This window comes from Schistocerca serialis, chromosome 7, assembly GCF_023864345.2.
Source record: "Schistocerca serialis cubense isolate TAMUIC-IGC-003099 chromosome 7, iqSchSeri2.2, whole genome shotgun sequence".
NCBI lineage: Eukaryota > Metazoa > Arthropoda > Insecta > Orthoptera > Acrididae > Schistocerca > Schistocerca serialis.
In genome coordinates this window covers 195,555,365-195,578,598 of record NC_064644.1, presented here as the reverse complement: position 1 = coordinate 195,578,598, position 23,234 = coordinate 195,555,365, and the positions used below count along the sequence as shown (strand labels likewise).

Below are 23,234 nucleotides of genomic sequence, written 5' to 3'. Positions count from 1 at the left end.
TCAGCTTCACGGAATTTCAGTCAATCCAAAACTAAAGCTATCAACGTTTACTTATCATAGATATCTGAAGAAGCATGCAATTTATCGAAGTATGGGAAAAGAAGACAGTCCTTGAGCTCAAGTTCAATCAGTTAAGAAAGGCGTATGAAATTACTCCTATGAAGCTACAAATCGTCTCAGCGCTGCTGGTGTCGGTCAGGGAATCAAGACAATATCTTTCAGCAGTTTCATTGTCTTTCGTATGTGGCAATTATTTTCGAAAAGCGACAACAGATCCAGTATGTTAGTGATGTTCTCATATCCATGCACGTCACCAGAAGCTTAACACGTCAGTTACCATGATTCGCCGTACATACTGTGTTTGAACTTTCTCGGCTTTGGAGATTTTCGATTAGCGTCATTGTAGGACCGTAAGAAACCCATGGCTTATAAAATTCGTCTGTTTCCCTCGGGAATCGGCGAAAACGTATGCGCAGATGAAGTGTTTCTATTTTTCGATGGATTTGCCGATATCTTCAGTACCTATTTTACGAGTACATATACATTCGAGTAATTTAGTTCATCGATAACAATGCCATGTAATATCGCCCGGTCACTTACTAAAGAAAGAACAAAATCTACCAGGGCGTGCTTTTGAGTAATGCTGTCGAACTTTTTACGTAAAACGTCAAAGATTTTCAATAATACAGACTTTATTAACATTCAAAATCTTTATTCTTCACGTGTACATTACCCGTATTTGCAGCTCTCTGCCGTCAGACGGCTCTGAATTGTAGCGTGTAAGATGACAGAAAGTAAGTCGGTGCTTCAGAAACAGTGCAGTGTAATCGAGTTTCGACTTCGAAAAGTTCGCCCACACATGGGGGCACCCTTTCCTTCATCATAACAATGCCAGATCCCACACGAGTGCTGCGACATCTGCAACAATCCGACGCCAAAGTTCATTGTCATCAATCATCTTCCATACAGTCCCGACTTGGCCCCATCCGATTTTCATCTCTTTCCAATTTGAAGAACACCTTCGAGGACTCACTTTGATGGTGATGAATTGGAGCAAGCAGAGGTGAGGTTGTGGCTCTGTCACCAAAGTCAAACCTTCTACTGTGACGGTATGAACAAACCGGTCCTTCGTTGGGAGAAATGTGTTCATCGCGAGGGAGGTTATTCTGAGAAATAAATATATACACTTCAACAATAAAGATGTAGAATGTTAGTAAAGCTTTTCTATTTAGAAAGCTTTAGGAGCTTTCACATACGAAAATTGGGAGGCATTGCATTTCAGCTCGTCATAGTAGATCAGTGTTTTATCAAACGCTGGATAACTTCTGTTGCTTGAACGATAGACCTGCCGCTATTCACTTACACAACCATCTTCTGGAAGTGCTACACAAGTCGTTATCGTCATTTGGTGCTGAAGACTCCCAACTATGGCAAAATTCAAGGCGAATATCAGTCCCATTATGTCCTTTTGCACAGATAAATCTCATCGTTGACCGTAATTCAAATTTCACACGTGGCACAATAGTCTAGCTTTGCAGTCATTTCAATTCTATGTCATGCAAAAAAGAAGCAATAGCAACACGAGGAATTCTGACCACTCGGGCGTGGAGGATCTATGCATCCTATTCCCCTGCTACTAGCAAAATTCTAACTTTCACGGGACTGTATAATTTCACAGCATTTCATGAAACAGAAATTTACAGAAGGTCGCTTCTGTGTCTTTCATATGAAGCACTTTCACATGGCTGTGACCGTCTACTTGCGGAAATGCAAGGTAATGTCAATAATAAACAGGAAGAACTCCATTACAATACTGGCGAACATTCGATGCATGTCAGATCGCTTGAATATTTAGGGGCAGTACTAACATGCGATCTTAAATACGATGACCACGATAATCAGTATTAGGAAAGGTGAATGCAAGACTCAGATTTGTTGGGAGGGTTGTGCATCTGTGAAGGACATCGCATTTGAGACACTCATTTGCCCAGTTCCAGAGCACCGTCCAGCTTTTGGAGTTCTCATCAACTACGAATGACACAAGATACAGATCGAATTCAGGGATGGACTGCTAGGATTGCGACAGATCGATATGGCCCACATGAAAATAAGATGCTCGAGGAATTCAACTGGAAACATCTCGACAAAATCTATTTTTCTTGTGTACCTACGTTCACCAATTCAGTAAATCGAGGGTGGATGTGCGATAGTTCTGTTGCCACAATTGCGTATCTTGCTTAGCGGTAATGAGAATAAAATATGGGAGATTAGGGCGTACGCTAAGGCGCACAGACATTCATTTTTTTCGCTCTCAGTACCTTGAAAGGAATAGACCAGAAAATCGCTGATATTGGTGAGAACTGTCCTCCGCCACGCGCTGTATAATTGCTTATGGAATAGGAATGTGGATGCAAAAGTGATAACTTTCTGTTTGCTATCACATAAGTTTACATTTAGGTCAAAATTAATATATTGTGACTTGGTCTCCTTTCGAGTTAATGATGACGATGTTTGGTTGGTTTGTGGGACTGAAGGGACCAGACTACTAGGGCCATCGATGTTGTTTCGTTTGTGGGGCGCTCAACTGCGCGGTCATCAGCGCCCGTACAAAGTCCCAATTTCTTCACAGTCCAATTTTTTTTCTTCCACAGTCCACTCTAGCCACTGACACCAATAATGAGAATGATGAGAAGAACACAAACAGCCAGCACCCGGGCAGAGAAAATCCCCAATAATTCCTTTTAAGCGACACTAATTTTTGTCACCTTTAAGTTTCTTCTGCAAAATGTTCGTTGTCCCTAGATGCTCCTTTAACTTATTCGGGAATACCCTCGGCTGGGCAACAACTTCAGCTGAGGTCCATGGCTTTTCTCGGAAAAATTGCCGCGCGGGATAGCCGCGCGGTCTTAGGCGCCTTGTCACAGTTCGCGCAGATCCCCCCGTCGGAGGATCGAGCGCTCGCCCTCGAGCGCGCGTGGTGCGTGCGTGCGTACGCGCTCGAGTGTGTGTGTGTGTGTGTGTGTGTGTGTGTGTGTGTGTGTGTGTGTGTTTTTGTCCTCAGCGTAAGTTAGTTTAACTTAGATTAAGTAGTGTGTCAGCCCAGGAACCAATGTTCTCAGCAGTTTGGTCCAATAGACTCTTACCAAAAATTTTCTCAGAAAAACTGCTCAATTAACTAAATTATTTCATGCAAATTGGGTACATAGGCCTACATCTTGATTTTCCCGACATCATGCAACAACTAAGAACAAATGAATCAGTTGCGTGCGGCATTCTTATGGAACCGCTAACACTCATAATATTTGTTTCGAAATTATTTTCACAGTGAGATGGATGTAACTGGACTTTTTTTTTCAATTCCATCCAATCCCCAAGAGTGACACTATTCTGGTTGCTAAGTTTGATGTAGCGTAAGCTTTGGAAAAAGTTAATTTTGTTATGGAATACAGGCGTACTGAGCGCTAAATGACACCGCCCTGTCCTCTGTTAAGCTTTATCGTGCTCTCTCTCTCTGGTGCGCGCGCGCGCGCACACACACACACACACACACACACACAATTCAGAAGTTTTAGATTTATATGCCAGAGTTTCAGGAACTGCTTTACGCACACAAGTTAAGTCGGTCGCGCTATCTCCTGCCTGTTACGACACCTGTTAACGTAACGTTTCCAACGCCGCAGTGCCGGCCGTGGTGGCCGAGCGGTTCTAGGCGCTCCAGTCCGGAACCGCGCTGCTGCTACGTCGCAGGTTCGAATCCTGCCCCGGGCATGGTTGTTTGTGATGTCCTTAGGTTTAAATAGTTCTAAGTCTAGGGGACTGATGACCTCAGAAGTTGAGTCCCATAGTGCTCAGAGCCATTTGAACCATTTGAACCAACGGCGCAGTACATGAACCTAGGCTTCTGCGTGACATACTGCCCTGACTCTTTTCGATGTCATGGAATTTGCTGCACTCAGTTTGACTACAACAGCCAGTGACTCGATGTTTATTTTCCCACTGTAGGGCGTTAACTTTCTCGCTGATGTTTTATTTTTGAAAGCTTGGGAAATGCTGGCACTTAAGAGAAGCAAGTATGAATAATAGAAATACTTCTATCTTTCCGTACAGCGCAATGTTTGTTTTCTGTTACTTACCAAATATATTTCCTTACGAAAAAAACTGGCCAGTTAATGCGAGAAACATTAATATTTTGAAAACGCAAATGATACGGTGATCGGAGTAGGAGGGCCCGAAAAAAGAAAGACACGAGGAAGTGAATGTCAAAAATCTATTTGTTGTCAGTGTGATCTACGAACAAGGTAAAAGCTTCCCGACCGTCCCCAGAGACAGGAAAATCTGGTATCTCCTGCATTCGAAAAACCTCTCTCCTGTTGATTGCAATCATCGGCAGGAAACTAAATGCTTAGTTTCACACTCCTCGTGAACATGCGCCTCTCAGAAATCCATGGGATTTACTTCTCGTTTTTACACCATCTAGCCGACAAGCTAAGAATGTGAACACTATAAAATCGTTGCAGTGAGAGCTCAGGTGCGCCCCAAATTTTAAAAGATGCAAGAAATAAAGCCACTATATCTAATAATGCCATAAAATTTATAATCGAATCAAGCGGTCGTCTGACATTGTTTGTAAGGAACTGGCACACACTGTATAGGGACTAGATGCAACTGGGGCAGTATGCTTTTATTTTGCTCTAATTTTTCCACTGCAGGTTAGCGTTAGTTTCCCCACCACGCCGACCTAATTTTTTACTTCAACCGATTACAAACACTCGCACTGTGAAATTGTGACAGCAAACGTATTCCAGTCAGATAACTAATATTTTTTGTCGCCTTCTAGCGACCATTAGTGTGTGTCAGAAATGCTCAACAAAATTGCAGCTGGAGGCGTTACAAGAAAGGCGTACGCTTAAAAAATTTAGAAGGCCCACCTTTTAAAACAGGAGTGGAACTCGTGTAATGACCAAACAGTTGGAAATAGGTAAGTTATGTACGTGTTCCTTGGTTACATTTGCGAATACTCGCAATGATAGGAAGCGTGTCTGTAAGTTCACAGTATCAGTGAAAATATGGTTAAATTCTCATCTTATACGTAACTATCACTAACATCTTAATCAAGTTTAATATCGGCAAGCCAACAACACACATATCGATTCAGAAACAGATGAACAGAGTACATGCAGTTGCCACGCAGAAATTATTTCAATCTGTTTCTAAAACCATTTTCAGTGTCTGCTAAAAGTTTTAATTCAGGAAGGAGGTTGTTAAATATTCTCACGGCGACAGACTTCACGCCTATTTGTACATGTGTAAGGTTACAAAATGGATAGTATAGGCCATTATACAGGGTGGGCCAAAGAAATGTATAAGTTCGTAACCGATAAAATTCTGTCGAGCTTTCACCGAGTGCTCCTCGGCGACTGCCAAGTGGTGACAATCTTTTGGTTCTGCTCCCTACGAAAACATTACCTTATATTACGCAGGAGCGAGCACCACTGGCGTCACAGAAGGCAGCGCGGCTATACAAAGACGGTAACAACAACCAAAAGACAGTCACCACTTGACAATGGCCGAGGAGTACTCGGCCGAAAGCTCGAGAGAATTTTATCAGTACATGTCGCCGCGAACGAATGTGCTAGTATACTGCTTAATTGCTCGTAATTTCGAAATTAAATGAAGGAGACGTGTCATTTTCGGCGAAAATTTAGCTTTGGGGTTAAGTTATTGAAATCAGTGTAGGTATGCGAGTGACCACCATTAACATTCACACAGAGGCGATGCCACAGAAATGGTGCACTAATTACCGGTTGGAACGTGTCCAGTTGGATATCTGCACAGGAATGTTCGACGCATTCTTGATGTCCATCCAGTGTATGTGGTTTTTGTCGATTGTACTACCACAGATAAAAGTCGGGAGAGCTTCGTGGATACTCGACAGCATCGGTCCTGCCTATTAAATCGATCGTGGGCGTATATTTTCGTTGAGCTACCGCCTGAGACCATTATTGGGGGGGGGGGGGGGCGTATTCTGTTGAACGTAAAACCTTTCGTCTCCATACTGGATGTCTCAAGCTTCTTCAAGTGCACCTAGCCGGTAACTGTGTCGTCAAAGTAGAAAGACCGAATGAGATCCCGGTAAGATAAGCTAAGCTAAATCACACAGTCACTCCCGGTAAATTCACGGCTTTGTCGCCGCTGGTGTGCGGATTTTCGGTGGTCCAGTAGACGCACTTGTGGTAGTTTACTGTATCACTGAGTTTAAAATGCTTCTCACCACACCACGCAATGATCTGTGCACGCATTTCATTGTCAGTAAACCACCCGCAGTACTCTATTCTACAATCTGGGTCGTCCTCGTTCATAGCGTGTAGGAATCCCTGGCTGTAGCTCTTAAACTTTGCTGCCTTCAACATGCGCTTGAACACTTCGGCGACTCACCCTGCTTTAACGAACACATTGATTTACAGACTTCTGTGATAAGCGAGCGAACTGATGCAACACAGCACGAGACTTCGCTGGGCTTGTTGCTGTTACAGGTAGTCCATATCGTTGTTTGTGTGCATCTGTAAAACAGCGTTAGACTTCAATTGTTCTCGAATGCATGCAGTTTTTAAACATATCGGTGTGTCTATTTGAAACTCATTGCGCCATTGGCGATGAACTTCATTAATGTTTTCGTACTTAATGTAACCCTTAAAATCTGCTTTCCTTTCATCGAGTGTCAGGCCTACACCAGCCACGTTTACTCATGTAACTGGAAACAAATCTTACCACCACCTATGTGGCGACTGCCAGAACAATAAACTATTGAACTATCCAAAATGAGACGCTTCCGTCAATTAATCTGGAAGTTATGAGCAATTAAACAGTGTATACATTCTTGGAACACTCTGTATTTATGAATGCTACTACATTGAACAGCCAGAAGTCATGGGGAAGGCAGTGGATGTGATATCGGCGCCCGGCCGATGTGGACGAGCGGTTCTAGGCGCTACAGTCTGGAACCGCGCGACCGCTACGGTCGCAGGTTCGAATCTTGCCTCGGGCATGGATGTGTGTGATGTCCTTAGGTTACTTAGGTTTAAGTAGTTCTAAGTTCTGGAGAACTGATGACTTCAGATGTTACGTCCCATAGTGCTCAGAGCCATTTGAACCATTTTGTGATATCGGCCGTCGGCTGCAGAAGCCTTTGCAGTGCAATTGTTTCCGTACATTTATGGTGGAAATGTTTTCCTGACACCCCACATTCAAATCGGCGGCGATGTCATTCTCACAGACAATCAATCGTCACATATGGCTTTGAAGAGGTAATGTACCGTCCGGTAGTCTAACAACTGTGATATTCCTGTGACTATCTACGCATATGAAAAAACTATCTGCGGTACATCTACATGGTTACTCTGCAATACACTTATTAATGCCTGGCAGAGGTCCATAGAACCACCTATTTCTCTATCGCTCCACTCTCGAAAAGCGCATGGGAAAAACTAGCACTTAAATCTTTTTGTGCGAGCTCTGATTTATTTATGATGATCATTTCTCACTACGCAGGTGGGCGCCAATAAAATATTTTCACAGTCGGAAGAGAAAGTTGGCGATTGAAATTTCGTGAGAAGATCGGGCCGCAACGAAAAACGCCTTTGTTTTAATGATTGCCACCTCCATTCACGTATCGTGTCCGTGGCACTCCCTCTCTGTTTCACGATAATACAAAGTATTGCAAGATTTAGTTTGGAAATCAAAATTCTTGTTCAAACCCCGACATGCTGTGTTCCATGTGTGTTGTTCCGACTATCATCTCACGTTCAAAGTAGGTTAACTCGCGTCATGCTTCCACGTTCACTACGCACTCGTCTGTATCAGACTGTTCATGTATCGTGCCTACATTTGCACCGTACGTCACACCTAATCGCAACATTCGGGCGTCATATAAGGCACAATGGGACAAACTTAACCGTGACTTCTTAACACGCAGTTTATTATTTCCAAGTATGACAAGTTCTTTACAAGAGACAATAGGAGGGTGACTGTATTGTGAGGCTACTTTTAATGTTATCTAGTTATTTGGACAACTGCCTAAATAAGGCTTATGATAGACGAATAATGATGATTGGCTTGTGGGGCGCTCAACTGCGCGGTCATCAGCGCCCGTAGTGTGTCCCAATTTTTACACAGTCCAATCTAGCCACTGTCACGAATGATGATGATGATGATGATGATGATGATGATGACGACGACGAAATGATGAGGACAACACAAACAGCCAGTCCCTGGGCAGAGAAAATCCCCAATCCGGCAAGGAATCGAACCCGGGACCCCGCGATCCAGAGGCAGCAGCTTACGATCCTTACCACATATTTCTGTGAAATCAGAAATTCGGAGTTTTTCTCAAAACTGGGGTTCTGTCGGAAACATGTCCAACATTTTTATTAAGATGTATCGCAATGAACAAGAGGCCTTTAACGCAAGCAAACAAGTCATATCATTTAAAAGTCGGGCACAGGGCGAGCTATCCCGTGTATTTTGTGACTGTTCATCAAATACAGAACAGACATCAGCACTGGAAGCCAGGCCGAGAAAAAGTGAGGTATAAAAAAAGTATCCTGTATTAAGTACGGCAGCCTACAAGAAAGAGGAACAATTGTCAGTATATATTGCTTGAATTGCTAGCTGTTGCGGTTCAGGCAGTGATTAAGGTATAACAAGTAATGTCAAGTATCTTCAGAAACAAGGAATGAAGTTTTTGTGGCCACAAGTGCCAAATATTGATTCGATAAATCAAGATCAGGTAACTGTTGTTGTAGCTGCAGCGGATGTTTTGTAACGAAGATTAAGATTTAACATGCATGAACTTTAAGGTGTTAACCTCAAATAATTTTGGAGCTATGTGCGTGGCATTCCATGCTAGTACCTTTCATTATATTTACAATCTTGTTGATAGATCATACTGTTTGATGTATGTATCGTGCCAGGGTTTTTTCTTTTATGACGCTTAATACAGCACTTAAAGTTTTAAATCAAATATTTGACCTTCGAAAAATAAAGTTTCGTTGTGTTTTTGAAATACTGAACATAAATCAAACGGCAGTTGACAGTTGGAGTGCAAGTATAGGCCGGTCAATGCATTCCCAAATCCACGCTAACTTTGACCATCCACAAATGTTTCCATTATTTCCTCCATATTTTACAAATGTATTATGCTAATTACTATGTAATCCTCTCATACAGGTCACTATGTTCACTAACATAAATATCACAGAAATAAAAAAAAAAAAACAATCATGATAATCACAATTCAATCTGAAAATCGGTATACCTGGTTTACGGTACTATAAACTTTAAATATGACATCCAATAATCAGGAACAATACTACAGATAATGTTTCAAGACGTGTACCGATAAATTTTCTACGCACGTACGGTGCCACCACAGGAAGGGGAGGGAATGATTCGGATAAATTATGTACCCTCTGCCACACACCGTACAGTGGATTGCGGAGTAGAGATACAGACCTAGCAGCTGCGGGTGTCTGGGCAGGGCACATACATCTTGACAACGGGTACGAACGTGGCCCCTTCTGTCGCGATGACGGCAGCCGCTTCCGCACTGGCCTGGAGGCGGTACAGCTGTTGTCACCAGTAGCCGGTAGCAGCCACGTCACGCGGAAGTGAACTGTCGCCGCCTTCCTCGTTGTAGTGTCACGTGGCCAGCGACGCAACCGCTGACAGATACTAGCCTTTACCAGGTCTCCACACACTGCGGAGTGCTCGTGGCGAAGGAAGGAATAAAGGAGTGCTGTAGTTCAACATTGTGCCGACATCGAGGTCATTATTAAAGATGGATAAAAGCGTAGGAAACAAAGCATCCACAGCAGAGCAACTACAGATGAACATGGTGATCGCAAAGTAGTACTTCAAAGGATGCAAGAGGAACAACATGACCACCCTATAATGTTTCTTTAACTTCATCAATGTGAAACACGAGCTGAGCAGGATTATAATGCTGCTCTCTGTGGTTTCGCCGTGCTTATGTCCTAACGTCTCTAAATTCTGTTATTAACACACGTTCCTGCGGAAAGTGAGTCGCTCCGTTGATACTTTTCGTCACAGTAGAGGCCACTTAGGCCTGCGACTCAACACCACAGGGTGTACCAAGTTAAGACTGGCCACCCAAAACAAACTTTGATATAAAGAGCGATTGGATATACTGATGTGCTGTTTCCACTAAGTGAAAGAGAACACTGTGGCGAATTTTCTAACGTACGCACGTAATTTCTAACGTATACTGCTACATAATAATGTTACCGACTAAACTTTTTATTTAATTATATACTTTTTCTGTGGCACTGCCAGAAGCCTTTGAAAATTTCTTCAGCGACATAACCTCTTCGTTCCCTCGTTACACACACGTGGATCTCCGTTCATCATTTTTTTTCCCTGCGTAAATAGGCGTATTTTTCCACTTATAGAGCGATGGCCGCGAGTATGGACCTTCCACTTTTTATTTATTAAACCAGGCCACAGCACCTTGCAACGAACGATTCGTATGTTAATTTAGAGCCTGGTTGGACGCAGAAAATGATTACTTCTACAAAATGAAAAGGAATGCAAATAATTATTATGCCGAAGTATTAGTCTAATAATGTGTATTTTTACCTAACGTTCGCAAACTATTCTAGATGGTGAGAATTAGTTCAGATCTCCACAAATTTTCTTCGTTACTATGAAATAATCTATTTTCTGAATGTGTTCCTACGCACGTCAGGTCATAATGCACATTTGCTAATTTGGTCTTCGATAATGGAATTTTGAAATAACCGTTATTTCTACTAGACAGCAATACACGAACCACTGATGAGAAACTACATGCTGCTCTTAATGATAGTAATGCGGAATTATCTGACTGGGACGGAAACTGACTGGTAAACAATAAAAAGATGGCTCTGAGCACTATGGGACTCAACTGCTGAGGTCATTAGTCCCCTAGAACTTAGAACTAGTTAAACCTAACTAACCTAAGGACATCACAAACATCCATGCCCGAGGCAGGATTCGAACCTGCGACCGTAGCGGTCTTGCGGTTCCAGACTGCAGCGCCTTTAACCGCACGGCCACTTCGGCCGGCAATAAAAAGATGTCGTGACAGTAGCTATCATAGGACGACGTACTTCTACAATGAATTTCTGACAGTTGAGATGCAGTTAAAGAAAAAAAAAAACAAAAAACCAACAACAGGAAGAGTTGTGTTGTAAAACGGGATTTCGTTAATTGGTTGCAACGTTGGCCAATTATCAAAATTTGTTGAGGCAAGGAATGCCTCAAGGTGCTGCAAACGTAGTTCCAATTCCAAGATAAGAGACATATGCACCAAATGTGGAATGTATGTATGTATTATAAAAATAATTGTTTTAACGCTTATCATAAAATGCACCGTAAAGGTTTATTTACTGGCAATAACTACTGCAGGATGATTATTTTCTTGCATTTATGAAGTAGTTTTAGAGCATCAACAACAACCTGTATTGGAAATAACACTTTCAAAATTATTAACATTAAGAATCGTATTTTCTGTGTGTATTAGCAGATACAGTTTGCAGTTTCCCATAAACACACAGAAACCCGCGCGGATAGGAGTGCAGCACCGGCAAGCACTAAACCTGCATATGCGGATATTGAAATTTTGCAAACCGTTTTAACCTGTTCGGTAGCCGGAGATCTGAAAGTGGGATTGCTCCTGGGCTAAATTTTCGCCACCTGAAGTCGAATTTCGTAACTGGCTAAGGCCAATCAGAACCAAATTTTAGTTCACCATGGCCTTTCAACGTTACTGACACTTCTTGTGGGTTACAAGTATCTGTCGTAACTACTAAATGTGATTTAATGAAATTTTCTGCAGAACATTCCCGCAGCATCGTGACATCAAAATATGTCGTGTTACGTGTTGTTGTCATTTAGTCATATAGTTCGTTTATCAGATGAATGTTATTTCGCCACAATGTTAAATCATATTAAAACGTTGCCCTTCTCCGAGTGTTGAGTGTTGCAATGTGTACTCATAAATATATTTAAGATAAACTTTGATAAATTCACACATTTTACACCCAATATTATCTCATATGTACAGTACACTTGCGCTCCACCGAAACTACGCTCTGGTCTTTTGGTACAATATATAAATGACGTAGTAAATGGTAGGATTACCAGTAGTATTGGTGACGATGGTACAGAAAGAAACACAAATTAATGTATAAGAGAGAAACTGTGAGCTTACGACTTTTTTTGTTTGCTTGTTTGTTTTGTATATAATTACGAGGGTGGACTGAAAAGTAATGCCTCCACCTTCGTAACTCTTTAACAGTTGACAGCATTGGTATGCGGCAGGTACTAGCTTGTTCAGTAGCCTCTTTTCTACAGCTCCAGTTGGTGGGAAGTCTTAGTATTGAAAGGTTGTATTGTTGCAGTGTAAAGTACGGAACCCTGCGCAGACGGTCGGTCAAAGCGATTTAAGCAACGTGCAGTCATTGAATTCTTGACAGCAGAATGTGTCACCCCAAAGGAGATTCATCAGAGAATGAAAGCAGTTTATGGTGACTGTGTTGATGTGAGTACTGTGCGTCTTCATTCTTGTGACGCGAGAGGAGTTACTGGCAAATTTCAAGTCTGTGCGCTCTCATTTTTGGAGTAGGCATCCGGGGTACCCATCATGCACAGATCTTCCGATAGCCATGCGAAGCAATAATGTGGCCCACACGTTCTTGTGAAATGCCGATTGTGCTTGCAATTTCTGAGTGATACGACGATCGTCCTGAATCAATCTGTCAACATTTTGCTTGTGAAACTCGGTGGTTGCTGTCACAGGACGTCCAACTCTTCAGTTTGTCACGCAGGTCAGATGTTCCCGCCTCAACATCTTTAAACTTACTCGCCCAACGACGCACAGTACTCACATCAACACAATCACCATGAACTACTTTTATTCTCTGAGTAATGTCCTTTGCGGTGACAACTTTTGCTGTCATGAATTCAATGACTGCACGTTACTTAGATACACTGTAACAACACAACCGTTCAATGCTAAGGCTTCCAGCCAACTGGAGCTGTAGAGAAGAGGCTACGAAACAAGCCAGTACCTGCCGCATTCCAATACTGACAACTGTGAAAAGTTACCAAGGTGGAGGTATCACTTTTCAGTCAACCCTCGTAATTAGAACCGCAAATCGTTTACTGCTAGTCCATTGTATATTATAAGCCTGAGAAAATGTAAACTGCATCTGGTAAGTAACAAAAATAGTGATTGCGTAAGTAATGCGCTTTTATGTGACCAAAACAATTACTTCTGATGCAATTACAGTTTACACGTACGAACATAAAAAATTATATTATTATTGTTGTTTTTGTTCTCAACAGAACGATTACCACCACTATCATCATCGGCCAGAGTTTCCTGTTATTACTGATAAGTGAGAATAACAGAAACATGTTTTACATAAGCTCGACGAAGTACTGAAGCGATGTTCGATATATTTTTGTTTTCCATTTTTTAAATTTTACTTTTTTGAGGAAATAGCGTTTCCTAGTGCTGTATGATAAATCTATATTGTTACTTCTAATTTTTGCTACAACATCTCTGGCTCATTTTATAAATCAAGAACTTTCAAATAAAATCTTAAATATATATTGACAACTTCCATTTAGCTAGAAATACTATTTATCTGTAAGTAAGAGACAGAGGGATAACTAATCTAGTAATACACTGATAGCATACGCAAACAAAGCGATTGCAATGAGATAATGCCTGACAGGCACAGTATGTAACATACCTAAAGTACACGTAACGCAGTTACGATCTTAACTGACCAAAGCTACTAGGAAAACAACTACCGTTCAGGAGTACCTGTGATGGTCTATGGTAGCTTACGGTAAATTGGAAATTTGGTCCTACGGTACCAAACTGCTTAAGTCATCGATCCCCCGGCTTGCACACTATTTAATATAACTTAAACTAACTTTCGCTAAGGACCACACACACACACACACACACACACACACACACACACACACACACACACACCCTAGGGAGGACTCGAACCTCCGACGGGGGGAGCCGCGTGAACCGTGGCAAGGCGCCCAAGACCGCGCATCTACCCCGCGCGGCAGCTTACAGGACGTACGTGTACTTATGCAGAAAACCTGGAAGAAGGCTGTGTTGCCATCTTTAGCCCTTTCAGAAGTCAGAAACATATCTACCAGTTCCGGTAGGCTGCATCTGCAGGTCAAAATAATAAGAGTGAATTAAAACAACAACAACAAAAATAATAATCATCGATGGCATGCTCTATTCAAATTTAATACAGAGGTAAGTGAATATCTTGGGAGGCTATGAGAGAATATTCGCAGACGACTGGTGCAGAACTACTGTACAATAACTACGAGTAAACATCCGGAGCGAAGACCTGTGCCATCATCTTCGCCCTGTACCCAGACCCAGTTGCCCCACCCCCAGTGAGGTTCGCCGGCCGGTGTTGTCGAGCGGTTCTAGGCGCTTCAGTCTGGAACCGCGCGACCGCTACGGTCGCAGGTTCGAATCCTGCCTCGGCATGGATGTGTGTGATGTCCTTAGGTTAGTTAGGTTTAAGTAGTTCTAAGTTCTAGGGGACTCATGACCTCAGATGCTAAGTCCCATAGTGCTCAGAGCCATTTGAACCATCACATGGTGCGATTGCTGCGAGGCTACGAGACCCTTGCGCCAGCTGTACCTGATACTCAGTGCACGATCAAAATCGCACCAGACGCTGGTATACATCTACATCAACACTCCGCAAGCCACCTGACGGTGTGTGGCAGAGGGTAGTTACGGTATCAGTTGACTCATCCCCCTTTTCCTGTTCTATTCGCGAATGGCACGTGGGAAGAATTATTGTCGGTAAGCCTTTGTGTTAGCTCATCATGTGATGTGAAGAGGGAGACGAAAACAACAAAGCTAGCCGACTATCGCTCACACCGAAGCAGAGTTTATTGCTCGGTCTCACTTCCTGTGGTTCTAGTAAAGCCAACGAGTATCAAAAAGTAGTAGTAGGAGGCCCTTTGCTACTTCTTTATTAGACAACATTTCTTGAAGACTTCACGACCCGAATACTCTGTCCTTTGGTCTCCAACGCTTCTTACTGAAAGATTAGTATGTTGCAGTCTCATGGCCCTCGCCGCATAACTTACATATAGGGACTTCTGTCTCTATACCCATCGTGTGTAAGCTACCACGAGTTTAGCCTGTTTCCTGTTCTCTGCTTTGGCAACATTAGCTTGCCGTGTTTTTGTTTTGGGATACCATCATTTACGAAATGCTTCTGCGGCCGCTCATTGATTATGCAGCTGTCGTCTGAGGCAATGCCGCGCAACAGTACGTGGGTCGGCTCCAGCGCGTCCAAAACAGGGGCCGCAAGCGGGCGCTGCATCTGCCGCAAGACTATCAAACGAAGCTGGTTCACCAGATCGCAGCCTTCCCTTACTTACGAGGGCAGTTCCGCACAATGGTGCGCGCCCTTTTAGAGAAGTCAGAAGGGTCCCAGAACAAACAAACACACACACACACACACACACACACACACACACACACACACCTCGGCGCTGGCGCAAGAAAACCCGGTGGCCAGACCTGCTGCGTACTAAAAAGTGCCGGCAAGTAACAGAACGAAATGAAACATGGAGCACGGAAGTGACAGCCACGTGTACAATGAAATAAAGGTTGACCCTAAGATAGGAGGTGTGGTATCACGTACCAGTACCATTCCACAGGCGTCAAAGCTTGTAACGGAATTGCAAGTTTCCGTCAGACGCCGATCGCAATCGTGCGGGACCCGATGGACCCAACGGCGCGGGACCGGTGAGGCTATCCAGTGGCTCCGTACCACGAGCGCCCTCTGCCGCCGCTATGTAGGACGGTCGGCGACAGCCACAGAGACCACTCGCACTTTGAGCCTCTTCGCTACGTGACGCAACGCAAACGCCGCCTAGTCGCGACGCCGACATCATCGTTTGTGCTTTCGTTCAGAAAGCCTCTTTCTCGTTAACACAGAGCTGGAATCTATTTCTTGCAGCATTATCTGTAATGAGTCTTCGTACACTTGGAAAACCACAAGTAAAATAAATCTTCTGTTCACAGTGTTAACTTGTTCGCTAATCGTTGCTACTCCTGTCCAGCTTTCCTACGATGACAGTTGCTACACCACTCTGCAGCTCACCTCTCCATACCATAGTGTACGAAGTCGTACACAACAGAAGGAACACCTGACACGTTTACCCTACAAAGTCTGGAAAAAAGAAACCCAGCAAAAAACTCGCGGCTGTCATATGATTGCTTCCGGAAATGAGTTCTTTACCACCCATGTGTTCCTCAAAACACTCCGTACAATCTCTGGCAGATTTTCGGCCGCATTTTGTACATTACTCGCTAGAAATTCCACAGTGATCGCCATCCACTGGCAGGAGGAGCCGGCCTGTTTGAGTTGCCAGCGGTGCCGCGCTGCGGCAGCTACTCAGTTTCGCCGGTACTCCACTGATGGCTGCACGGTGGCTCTTGACCCCGGGTGGCTGCGGCTACAGCTACGGCTGGACACGGCGCCTCGCCATGGCGACGGCGGGACCGGTTCCTCCGCGTCCGTGGCAGCGGCAGCAGCGCACCAAGGTCAGACACGTGCTGCTGCTGCTCCCACGTTCAGTGACACAACGCTCCCAGCTCTACGAAACACCTTAAAACGTAAATGCCTATCTCCGGATATAAACACCATGTGATCGAAAGTATCCGAACACCCCCGTGTAACGCGCGACTGACCCCGAGATGTCACGAGAGGCTGACCCGCCAGTGGAAAGCCAGTAACACTAGATTGCGACTGTCGGGAGAGCTCAGTGACTTCGAACGTGACATCTCAGTAACAAATCCATCATTGACATGTCAAGCCTTCTAAAGCTGCCCAGTCCGATTGTTGTTGATGTTATTGTGAAGCAGAAATGCGAAGGAACAACTACAGTCAGGAATATCAGACAGACCTCATGTACTGACGGACAGGGACCATCAAACATTCGGGAGAGTGTTTCACTCTAGTTGCAATGTGCTGCCAGCATTCCAGCTATTACAATGATTGTGCCTACTGAATAAAAAATTAAAAAAAGAATGAGATGCAATGGTCGACCAGCTCTTCATAAGCCACACATTTCTGAACTCAGTGCCAAACGGTGCTTGAGCTGGTATAAAGAACGACGCTACTGGATGGAGGCTGACTGAAAACTAGTCATTTTTTTGTAATGAATCATGTTATAGCCTGTGGCAATCCGATGGGAAGGTTTGGGTTTGGCGAATACCTGGAGAACGTTACTTGCCACCATAGGTAGAGTCAACAGTCAAATACGGACGAGGCGATTTTACAGTACGGGGGTGTTTTTCGTGTCTAGGGTGTGGTCAGCTAACCACAGAAGGACGTGAACACATTTTACAGCAATGTGCGCTGAAGCCGTCCGGAGTGGCCGTGCCGTTCTAGGCGGTACAGTCTGCAAGCGAGCGACCGCTACGGTCGCAGGTTCGAATCCTGCCTCGGGCATGGATGTGTGTGATGTCCTTAGGTTAGTTTGGTTTAATTAGTTCTAAGTTCTAGGGGACTGATGACCTCAGACGTTAAGTCGCATAGTGCTCAGAGCCATTTGAACCATTTTTTGTGCGCTGCATACAATAGAGAAACATTTCGGTCGCGACGACTGCGTTCATCAGCATGACAGTACACCGTGTCATAAAACAGCGTTTGTGAGGCAATGGTCTATGGACAATAACATTGCCGAAGTGAGCTGACCTGTCCTGAGACCCCACATTAACCGAACAGACCCCTTTGGGATTAGTCAGCATGTCCATTTCGCTCGCAGAGACCGCCGAGGCCGCTGCCCTGCAGGCAAACGCAGCCCGTCGTAACGGGATCTCTGATCCGTAGTGGGTTACCAATTACAGTGAGACCTCGTTTATCCGGTCCCCATTAATAAAAATCTCCGGTTCACACTGGTCGTATTTTCACCGCAGTCACTTAACGGCAGGAGAAGTCAAAATTTTTTATCTACCGCTCACTTTAGCAACTCTGAATGACATTTTCTAACCGCGCACCGGCTTCAAGGTAATGGTAATTTACAAAGCACTGAAATCACTTTACTTTACAAAATTCGTGAAGCAGAATTACAGCATATTACGAACGTACCGTCCACCGCCCGCCGTGAAAGCTGGCACGCACACTATTGGTCTGTGGGGACTAGGTTGTCTACCTCTGCTGTACTGTGTGTGATATTCAGAAATTAATGGTGGAAAAAAATCAACGACGACAGTCATTAAATTTATAACCTTCGCATGTGCATCCTTGCACTAAGTCATTTAACAAGTTGACACTAAGTTGTACGTTACAGCCCAGTTTCTTTCAAGTGTAAAACGGTATAAAAGGGAAACAAGGCAAAAATTTACATACACTGCATAGAATGAATAAAGGAAAATTTGTTGAATTTTTTTGCAGAATTTTTTGCGGGAACTTCAACGGTGGGACATTGGAAGAGTAACCAGAAGGAAAATTTTGACGAAGTTGGCGTTCATTACGAAGATATTACCACAAATACAAAGGCAACAACTGCTGTGTGTGTGTGTGTGTGGGGGGGGGGGGGGGCGTCTGAAGCGTCCGCAGAATTTTTTCCCGGGAGAGTAAGAATTTAAATAGCTTTTTCCAGACAGACGAGATGGTCAGTTTCGGAATATATCATCCTAGAAGAAATAAATTTTAGTTGTGACACAAAAAACTTATTCTATCCCAGAAAACTGATGGTTATCCGCTGAATATATTAATTTAAAAAATCCAGGAGGGGGCTTGGTTTCCCATATATATTGAAGAACCCACTCCGCAGGTGATTAGTTTTGCCCTGGACGCCGCCGCTTTAACACGATCGAAACGTCAGTTATTTTAGTGATGTTAGTATTTTATAAGATGATGCGGCACTACATCTCGAAAAGATTGTAATGTCATTGACACCGGCCACGGATGTCTTAAGTATTTACGTTTTCACCCGTGATTTACGAACATTACTGCCTACATGGTACGTCGGAATAGCACGATTGGGAGGACGGATATGCTGGAGAACCATAGTTACCTTACTACAGGTATACACAGCAATAAAATTAAATTAATGGAATCAATGTCACGACATCATCATATAGAAGGTTCAGCATATTTGAACTGTGTGTACTGATATCAATTAACGTCACTGCATTATCAATGATTTCATCCCTATTGATTCATTTGTATCTTACGTATTCATTGTGATAGTGTACACCCCGATCCTCCACAGACTCCCTTCATCCACCTCGTGGTTCCCCGGGGGAGAATCTTTGGTACTAGCGTTTGGGATACATAGGTGGAAATATCAGCGGCAATAAGTGTGTGTTGCGAGGATGAGTGCTCTAAAAAGCAGAAAAGTCGGGTTCGACTTTGTCTGGTACAAATTCTCGATTTTACAGCATATTAATTACTCTGCAGGTTCAATATAATATCTACCGTCTTATACTGATATCATTCCATTTCACTGCATCGAATTAATTTCCATCGATCTACTCATTTCAACTGACCCGCCCGGATAGCCATGCGTGTTAAAGCGTTGCTTCCGGCACGGGGAGGTGCGCCATCATCCCACTAGGTTAATATCGGGCTGATATCCATTGGAGATTCACAATTCGTAAACATTTAGAAAACTTTCGCTCACTTTCACATGAATAACACTACCCGCAGGCAGTTGGGGTGCACATAAATTATTCTTTCCTGAGAGTTACGGAGCGGCGGAAGGAGAGACATCCGGCCATTCCTTGAATTAAACGTGTCAAATCCGTTAATAACCATGCCGGCCCTGCGCCAATGCGGATCAATGGCACAAGAATAAGAATAAGAAAAAAAGAGCTATTTATTTCACTTCAGCGCATTTACTTAATTATGAAAGTTGCTCCCGATAAACTTTCACATAAGGTCTTTCAGTGGCTAAATCAGTTTCGACAGTATTCGATGGATAATTCTTGGTGTAACAGTGTCAAAATATGCGCGGAGTTACAATTTGTGTTAGGCCTCTATCCGAAGACTGACGGCAGTCTCGACCTTTTGTTTAAGGAAGTAATAACATGCGCGATTCTTGGAATGTGCGATACGCTCTCGAGTTTCAACAGTGAGTGATGCACAAGCGTCTCTTGTAGCGTCAGCAATTTCGATCCATCCCGACACTCGATAATCGTCTAAGTTACGGTATTTCGTTCAACAAAATAAATGAAGGCCTGTCGGGTTGAAAAATCACTACTGTTTTGGATTTCCCGCAGTAACTCTCATGGGTCGTCAGAAAAAAGCAGTACCCTTACAGACCAATATTGCGCTCCAACATTCGAAACGAATTGGTAAAAATAAATTAGTAAAAAGACCAACAGAAAAGTAAGTGTTCAATCAATAAAGCAACAGGCACAGTAGCGAAAATTGCTTTCTGCAGAATCACATTGATTCTCCTAATTCAGTCTCACGTGATCGCCATCATAAAACATTATTCGCTGAACTACTTCTCAAGTGGGAAATAAAACATTAATACTGGTACAGTCCAGTGGAACTACACTGACGAAAAAACTAAAAAACTGCAACACCAAGGAGGAGTTGTGCGACAATACGAAAGCTGGTAGGCGTATTCTACTTCTCGAAGATGATGTCCATTCAAATTTCAAACCAGTCGCACAAGAGGATGCACATCAGGTTTGTTTTAAATACACACTGTAACGGTCCTGAGTCTTAGTTGCCTTTTGAGATTGGTCTAGCGAGCTGATGTTAGTCGAGAATACCCTTAAGGCGACAAAGAAGTCATTATCAACAACTCACTGAGTTAGAATGAAATCAGGTAATAGGGCTACGAGAAGCTGGATGTTCCTTCCGCGATACTGCAGAAAGACTTGGCAGGAGTGCAGACATTGTACATGATTGCTGGCAGGGTGGGCCACGAGAATGTACGGGCTACGGCCACGTGGTACTACTGAGAGGGAAGAACATCGAGTTCGGAGTGTGGCTCCGGCGCATCGTACAGCAACTGCAGCAGCTATTTGAGCTTCAGGTGGCACTGTTACAAATCGGTTACTTCAAGAACAGCTCCGAGCCAGGCGCCTTGTAGCAAGCATTCCACCGACCCAAACCACCGCCACATACGACTTCAGTGCTGTCAAACGACAGCTCATTGGAGGGCAGGGCGGAGGTACGTTGGGATTCCTGATGGAAGCTGGTTCTGCCTCGGTGCCAGTGATTGCTGTGTGTGTGTGTGTGTGTGTGTGTGTGTGTGTGTGTGTGTGTGTGTGTGTGTGTGTGTTAGGAGGAGGCCAATTGAGGGCCTGCACCCAACCTGTCTGCGTACTAGACACAATGGACCCACACCTCGAGCTGTGATCTGGGGTGTGATTTCGTATGACAGCATGAGCACTCTCGTGGTTATCCCACGCACCTTGACTGCAAATCTGTACGTCAGTCCGGTGATTCGACCTGTTGTGCTGTCAGTCGTGAACAGCATTCCAAGGTTGTTTTCCAACAGGATAACGGTCACCCATATACCGCTGTTGTAACCCAACGTGCTCTACAGATTGTCGATATGTTGCCTTGCCCTGCTCGATCATCATATCTGTTTCCAGTCGAGGACATATGGGACATAATCGAACGATAGCTCCAGCGTCATCCACAAACAGCATTAACCGTCACTGTACTGACAGATCAAGTGCAACAGGTATGGAACTCAGTCTCTCAAACTGACATCCAGCACATGTACAACACAATGGATGCGCGTTTACATGCTTGCACTGAACATTCTGGCGCTTAGACCGTTTACAAACGTAGGTCCTACCAGCATTTCACAACTGCAATGGCTATCTCGCGATTCCATTAACCTGTGATATTGCAATTTCAAGTACTTAAATATGGTACCGAGACAAATGTAATCCCGCAATTTCATTACTCTATATTAATTATTTTTTGATGTTTTGATTTTTTCCCCGTCAGTGTATAATGAGAAATTACACACTAACAGAATTCTTAATCTACATTCGTTATATGCTGAAGAAATGTGATGGACCTTGTTTCGCACGTCAGACGCTTTGGAGCAAGCGGATGGCGTCGTTTCGTAACGAGAGACGGCCGCGCCTGCGCGCACCGTGTTTCCACATCCATGCTGCATGTACGTCACAGGCGCCGCGCCGCCCACGCCGTTTATGTCTGACTGAGTAAATATTCCGAGAGCTTACGGATACAGGGCGCCACAAAGCGTCGCACACGAACATTTAGACGGCACTGAGTAACTACGCATGCGGACTTGACTTCAGATGCTTCACACAAGAACGTCATCCATTCTTTTTGCAGCGGACTGCCAAATTAAGTACACACTCACCTCAAGAATATCTAACGTAAATACCGAGTAACACCGCCTTTTAATCTCTATAATGAACATGATTCGATAAGGAAGGAGTCCACAAATTTCTCCACGCAGTTCCACATATTTTCTTTGGGATTAAGAGCGGGTTCTTTAACGGACAAGGCGCAGTGCGGTGAGGTGCCTGAATGTTTGCCAAACCAGGACGTACACGAGAGGTGGACGAAGGTATGGAAACACGACAAACTTAACACGTTAACATGCCCAATACGGCATACGAAAACCGTTGGTATTCTTAACACCTTCCAGTCGTCGTGGAATGCGTGGATACAGGTTCTACATGGTTTGCAAGTGCAGGAAACGACGATGGATGTGCATAATCATCGTCTACTTCTCTCCGAAGTAGAAAACAAAACCACAATAATGCTGTGATCTGGTGAGCGTGGTGGCCACATGGTATACGATGATTCATCCTTGTTCTCAAAAAACCAGTCCTGGACGATGTGAGCTTTGTCAATAGGGGGCCTGTCGTCTTGGAATACATCCCATTTGAATAACAAACATTGTACTATGGGATCGACACGATTAGCCAAAAAGTTCACATAATCCTTGACAGTAATTCGACCTTGCAGAGTAAACATGGAACGTATGGAATACCACGATATGGCGCCCAGATGATCACCGAACCTCCTTACGTTTCATTCTTGGGACGTAAACTCGGCCAGGAGGAGGAAGCAGTTTGCAATAAGACTCACACGAGCAAATGACTTTCTTCCACTCCTCCATAGTGCAGGCTTTATGGT

At 43.9% G+C, this 23,234-nt stretch overlaps 1 protein-coding gene across 4 annotated transcripts in view; it reads right to left on the bottom strand.

The window, feature by feature from the left end:
* The window catches only part of LOC126412584 (protein kinase C and casein kinase substrate in neurons protein 1-like), a 548,284-nt gene that overhangs the window by 326,682 nt on the left and 198,368 nt on the right, over positions 1–23,234 (bottom strand). Inside the window, exon 1 of one of the 4 annotated variants that reach the window (XM_050082247.1) lies at positions 9,511–9,632. The exons of the other annotated variants lie outside the window; for them this stretch is intronic. The gene's annotated coding sequence lies outside the window, so the exon portion shown is untranslated. Of the gene's footprint in view, positions 1–9,510; positions 9,633–23,234 lie in introns of those variants that run through there. 4 annotated transcript variants of the gene reach the window in all.